This window comes from Cicer arietinum, chromosome 3 (genome assembly GCF_000331145.2).
Source record: "Cicer arietinum cultivar CDC Frontier isolate Library 1 chromosome 3, Cicar.CDCFrontier_v2.0, whole genome shotgun sequence".
Taxonomy (NCBI): Eukaryota; Viridiplantae; Streptophyta; class Magnoliopsida; order Fabales; family Fabaceae; genus Cicer; species Cicer arietinum.
In genome coordinates this window covers 46,972,285-46,979,687 of record NC_021162.2, presented here as the reverse complement: position 1 = coordinate 46,979,687, position 7,403 = coordinate 46,972,285, and positions in this window count along the sequence as shown.

The window sequence follows — 7,403 nt, the reverse complement described above, 5'->3', positions numbered from 1 at the left end:
CTTCTCTCTCCACCATGCTCCCTTCATTGTATCAATGCCCTCTTCCTCCAATAAGTCAATGCCCACCCCATCTTCGAAAATCCCTCAACCCTAGTTCCAACATGTCATCTTCCAAACGAAGATCAATGCGTATTTTAGTCGGTATTGGTACCTCTAAATCCAAAAATATAGACACAACAATCTATACGATTTCTGATGATGATTCTGAACCCTCACCACCAACAACACTTTCCAAATCACAAATTGTCCCTACATCACAACCCTCCAAACCAAAATCCCCTGAAATTTCAAAATCCCCAAAACCTCATTCAAAATCCCCAAAATATGCTTCCAAATTACTTTCATCCACAACCACACCTTCTAAAGCTAAACCAAAAATTCCTAAAACCAACTCGTCTTCAACACTCTCGTAGTTTTTAGCTTCCACAAAACTCAAAAACCCTAAAAAATTACAAAAGACAACTCAAGAACGTTCTTCGTCCAAACTGCCAACTCAAGAACGTTATCCTTTCCAAACTCCAAACCCAAACACAACAAAAAAATTCCAAAACAACAACCACTAAATCCTCAACCAACCCTCCTTCTTCCAAAATATTTATTCCACCCTTGATTCCTTCAAAGTTTCAAAAACTCTATACTGAGAAGTGGGCTCAACGACCTATCGGCATTGATCGAGTTTTTATTTTTGACAACCTTCAAGTGGAAGGAATCTCCATTCAGCGTCGCACTAATGCACTTGGATGGACTGATTTCCTCAAAATATCTAATTGTTATTACCCTGAGGTCATTCGAGCATTTTACTGTAAAGCTGAAGCATTTGCAGATAAATATCCCTTATTGTCTCCACTCTAAAAGGTATTGAAATTCGTCTAGATCCTTTAATTCTAGATGAGATTCTTAAATTACCATCTGAAGGACTAACAATCTTTGGAAAAGACTAGTACACAACCTTGAACACTACTAAAGAAGAAGTGTTTCAAGAAATGTTTATTGATGGGTCTACAAAATTTCTCTTAGCTGATCTAAAACCACTTCCCAAAATTTTCAACAGTATAAGCCAACACTCAATTTTACCCTACTGCGGCAGCCATGAATTTGTCTCTAATAATGATGCACTAGTCATTTATCATCTTCTTCATTGCAAGAAGCTAAATCTGCCTACCTGATAATCCAACACATGATTGCTACAATCCACAAGGATTATAAGAGAAATATTGTTCCATATGTTATGGTTTTCTCAAAAAAATTCAAGCATTTTCAAATTCCCTTGTTGACTGAAACCTCCAACATAAAGATTTCCAAATTCTCAACAAAAAACATATCTCATATGAAACAACTTCCCACCATCCCGCCCTCCCCAAAATCTACCTTCAATCCATCTACCACTAAGAGGAAAAGGACTACACGCTGCTCTGCTATCAATACTGAGCAATCCTCACCTCAAGACATTTTTCCCCTCACCCACCTATTGAAAAACGTCCTATGAATGTCACTATTCCACAACCTTTCAATATTGACCTCAATCAAGTTACTCCTACAGTTTCTACAATTCCAACTTTCACAAATCTTTTCTCTCAAGGCAATATATGCCATCAACTTCCTGTTCAGAAAAATTTCCAAATGTCACCAGCTTTTGTGTCACCACAAAAAACCACAACTCCATCCATCTTTGGAATAAGCCAATATTTGGTTTTTCCATATTCAGACATAGTTGGCACGTTTGTGCTCCATCATTCCGCTCCAAATTCTATTCCTCACATCAATACTTCATTTGCCACTCTATCCACTTTTTGTACCACTACTGCTCCATCCCAAAATACTCCTACTGACGATCAACAACGTCCCTCTAAAAGGACCAAAATGGAAGGGAAACATCAAGAACATATAAGGAAATTCCCAGTATCTTTGATGCCCTTCAAACAATCATAGCTAGGCAAGCTCATCAGGACAAGGAGCAAGCAATCCTGTGTGACTAGATTTGTACTTAGCTTGCTCACAAGCTCGGATTGGAACCTCCCATGCTTAATCCTCCTCCAACGTTTCCAGACATACCTCAGCCATCCTTGTCTCCATCGTCTGAAGGGTCTTCACCTTCTTTGTCCTTCTGATTTAACTTTAGCTTCACTCTCCTATTCCTTTTTCCATGACAAATGGGGAGAAGTTATTTAGATTTTTAGTATGATCTGAAGCTATTTTTTTGTATGACTACTTATGTATTTTGTTTTTGTTTGGAACCACCTTGTATTGAGCAAGATCCTTATGCTATATCAATGAAAAATTATTTTTTTGGTTCAAATAATTAGTACATATTGAGGGGGAGCTCTTACTAAAAAGCTCTCTTAATTACTATTAGAATCAAAATAAAAATCAGAATTAACATGTTTTGTCATCATCAAAAAAAGGGAGATTGTTGAGACAAAATCCCAAATTAATGTTTTGATGATAATTAATCAAAAGGTTAATTAAGACTTATAATTATGATTCTAAGTGTTTTGGTATTTAACATGTGTTTTTAAGTGTATTAAAACAAGATAGGTACCAAATATTACAAAGCATATCTTATTAAAATCAAGAAAGCAAAATCAGCAAAACGAAGAACATTTTTGACAAATTTTTGGAAAACGAAGAACGTTCTCCACATCTGCCATAAACAAGAATGATCAAATTTCAATGTAAAAGATTAGATCCAGAAAGTTGTATTCATTCCATATCTTCATCAAGAATAAACAAGGATCAATCTAAGCAAGAATCACTTCAGAATTCGAAGCCTCAAAACCTTGCTTCATAAAATGCATAAAGCAAGACCATTCTCCAAGTCAAGCAAAAGCAAGTACAATTACCAAGCTGCAAAGGACTCTGTTGTTTGTACCTTCAGACAGACCTGCACACGTGACTTAAAGCAAGTAATCATTTCAAACAACTGGCAGGATCACAAGTACAAGTCAGCTCATCTCAAACCAATTCGAAGAACGTTCTTGGATCTCAAGAACATTCCTGATTTCAGCATGAACAATTCTGCTTTATGGTTGATCTTATCCATTCACTTACTCATGACAGTTGGCCTACTTCCAACAGTTAAATGAATTGTCATATGCTCTCTTGAAGCCTATAAATAAAGCTTCATGATGAAGAACAAAATACAACTCAAAGTGCCAAGTAAAACATCAATCATTCAATCATACTCGAGCTTGTCAAAATCATTCTAAAGTTGAAGTTCCATTCTTTGAGTGTTTTTCAAATCAGTGATAATTGAGTTCTAAAATACAAAATATATTTCTCAAAGAAGAGTTGAGCAATACCCAGATTCTAACATTCTCAAAATCACTACTTTGTAACTCAAGGCTATATTGTTAACATAGCTTGAGTAGTGTGTAAAATCCTTTTATGATTAAAAGGTAGATTGTAAAATCCTTTTTGAAATAGTGTTAGGTAACATATGGAAATCCTTTCTGAAATAGTGTTAGATAACCTGTGAAAAAGAAATTAATATGTGAAACATTAAGAGAAAAAAGACTTCAGTCAATTGATATTAGCAAGTGATGAGAACCCAACCTTTGTCATTGGAGATCCCACGAAGAAGGTTCAATGTGGTAAAACCAAGTCACTTATTAATTCTACTAGTACTAATTTTGTTTTTCAATTTTGTCATTTTCCTATGATGTATTTGTGTATAGTGCTAGACATTGCATTATTTAGAGGTTAAGTTATAAAGCTTTTAACGATTTTCATATCCCTTCTGAATATGTATGATTTGCACCATGGATATGATGAAATCACCTATATGAGTGTCATGTGGGAGCGCTTGCATGCGATTGTGGTGAAATTTCTAGAGTACTCATGAATATCGGATGCACACATGACCTATTAGCGTAAAAGGCGTATTAGCAAGAATTGTGGGGGTGTAATGCGACAGGTAAATCTCTAACATACATAAAGTGTTTTTGGTTCATATAGCTTGACTACACCAATTCACTTGTGTGTTCGGTCTTACTTGTCTATGACTAATTCGTATACTACACATGAAATATTTAGTTTCTCTCCATGTTTGCTACACATGTTTCGGACTGCAACATTAATCTCATATTTGACCACATTATGTTGAACAGGTAATATGATAAGTATGTAACCAAAATAAAAAAGTTAATATGAGAAGTAGTACAGTATTCACCCGTTGCCAAGTTCCCTAGTACCGGTTAGTTGTTTTCTCCACATTTAATTATGTCTCTTCTATAAATATAAAAATAAGAAACAGTGAATTTACACTCACTTTATCACGATATATAAGTGGCTCTGAGTTGTAGAAAAAAATGAGAACCGTGTGAAAAGAAAAATAATATTTTTCAAGTCTTCATTTTTATGTCATTCCACATACACTTTGTCCTTTTTCTGAAACGGTGAGACGAAGAAATCAATTATTGAGACCTTTCTAATTCTAAGTTATTTTACGAATATGTAGAGTATCTAAAATATTTATTATACGCGTCGAAGAGAGAAAAATAAAAATAGCTCATCAAAATGAGAAAAATGATTATAATAATAAGTATAACGATGTTTATATAATGAAATTAAAAAATTAATTTCTAACTAGAGTTACTAATACCTAATTAAATTAACTAACTTATAATCAATTTTACATTTCTGATATCTCTTCGCAAATTAAAAGATGTTTGTGACACTTTTAGTTTATAATGAATAACCCAAATGTTGGTACAAAATAAAGAAATACAATGATAAATGCTAAAATACATCAACTAAATAATTTTGAAATGTCGAAAATAAATTGGCTAAATTTTTTTTTTTAGAAGATTTATTATTCGCTTGAGATAAGAATAAGAAAGATTCTAATGTAATCTTACATACTTCATATTTTTGTTGTAGAAGGTGTTGAATCGAATCTACACTACGCCAAAAATGACATTTAATAGCGCTCCTTTTACAGCGCTTGCTAAATACAAGCGTTGTTGTAAGTATATTTTAAAAATAACGGAGCCTTTCACAACACTTTTTTGACAAGCGCTGTGAAAAAAGCGCTGTTGTAGGGTCATATAGCGTTTGCGCATAATGTTATAAGACTTTTACAGCGATTTTCGCAAAAGCGCTGTAAAATGAAGTGCTTTCGCGTATTATTTTACAGCGCTTCTTTCACAAGTGCTGTAAAATACATGCGTTTTCAATCAATTTAACTACATATTACAACGCTTTTTGTACAAGCGCTGTAAAATACATGCGCTTAGCGCTGTGAAAAAAGCGCTGTTGTAGGGTCATATAGCGTTTGCGCATAATGTTATAAGACTTTTACAGCGATTTTCGCAAAAGCGCTGTAAAATGAAGTGCTTTCGCGTATTATTTTACAGCGCTTCTTTCACAAGTGCTGTAAAATACATGCGTTTTCAATCAATTTAACTACATATTACAACGCTTTTTGTACAAGCGCTGTAAAATACATGCGCTTTCAAATATTTGAACTACCTATTACAGCGCTTTTTTTACAAGCGCAGTAAAACACATGCGCTTTCAATCAATTTAACTACCTATTACAGCGCTTTTTGTACAAGCGCTGTAAAATACAGGCGCTTTCAAATAAATATAATTTACTTTTAAAACAAATTTACGAACCCTCATCACCTCTACTCTAGGAACCCTCATATCCTCTACGTATTGTGCAGCCATCTACATTGTCTCATGTATTTTTTAATTTGTTTTTGTCAAAAAATCTTTAGTTTTTTAATAATTGAAAACTAAAAATTGTTATATATATATTAAATCTCTTTTTTTTGAAATTTGTTCACCTGTTCTGTTTTGAAATCTTTTCTGTTTTGAAATTGTTATTAGATATGTTGATATTGGTTTCTTTTTGAAATAACGTACCAATAACACTTTCAAATACATTTTTTTCAATATGCATCACATCGAGGAAATGTCTTACATACAATGACTTCCAATATGGCAATTCAAAGAAAATTGACTTTTTCTTCCACCCAGTTTTCACCAGCTCTCCCGCAAAAGGTTTGCCAAATTTATTGGTCAAACCTTGTACTTTTTCAAGTATTTGATATCCAGTCGGTGCTAAAGGAGCTTTACCTTCCTCTGATTTTCCATTGAATGCATTTCTCCACCCACGATACTGATGACTATAAGGTAAAAATCTACGATGTCCAAGAAACACATTCTTCTTACAATGTTTCAACCGCATCCAATTTGTACTCTCTTCACATATAGGACATGCACACTGACCTTTAATGCTATATCCTGATAAATTACCATATGCTGGAAAATCATTAATTGTGCTGAACAACATAGCCCTCAAATTGAAACACTTTTTCCTATACCCATCATAAACTTCCACACTTGTCTCCCACATACTTTTTAAATCTTCGATTAGAGGAGTCAAGTATACGTCGATATCATTCCCCGGTTGTTTGGGTCCAGAAATTAACAGAGACAACATCATAAACTTACGCTTCATACATAACCATGGAGGTAGGTTATATATTACCAAAATCACAGGCCACGTGCTATGTGAGATGCTTTGAAGACCATGTGGATTCATTCCATCAGTAGAAAGTGCAAGTCTTAGATTTCTTGACTCTATCCCGAATTCAGGATACTCGTGATCAATTTTTGCCCATTGTGGGGAATCTGCAGGGTGTCGAAACATTCCATCTCTAATTCTTTCATCTGCATGCCATGTCAAGTGTTTTGAATCTTCTTCACTGCGATACATGCGCCTAAATCTTGGTATTATAGGAAAATACCACACGACTTTTGCTGGAGTAGATTCTTTCTTCTTATATCGAGAGACATTGCATTTCGGACACGCCTTAAGTAGTTCATATTCGTTTCGAAATAAAATGCAATCGTTAGGACACGCATGAATCCTTTCGTAACTCATTCCAATAGAACACAAAATTCGTTTAGTTATCATTGTTGCCAGATGATATGTTGCCAGATGATAATGAACTTCTCAATCGAACCTACGAGGCTAAACGAATTTTGTGTTCTATTGGCATGAGTTACGAAAGGATTCATGCGTGTCCTAACGATTGCATTTTATTTCGAAACGAATATGAACTACTTAAGGCGTGTCCGAAATGCAATGTCTCTCGATATAAGAAGAAAGAATCAACTCCAGCAAAAGTCGTGTGGTAATTTCCTATAATACCAAGATTTAGGCGCATATATCGTAGTGAAGAAGATTCAAAACACTTGGCATGGCACGCAGATGAAAGAATTAGAGATGGAGCGCTTTTTGTACAAGCGCTGTAAAATACATACGCTTTCAAATAAATATAATTTACTTTTAAAACAAATTTACGAACCCTCATCACCTCTACTCTAGGAACCTTCATATCCTCTACGTACTGTGCAGCCATCTACGTTGTCTCATGTATTTTTTAATTTGT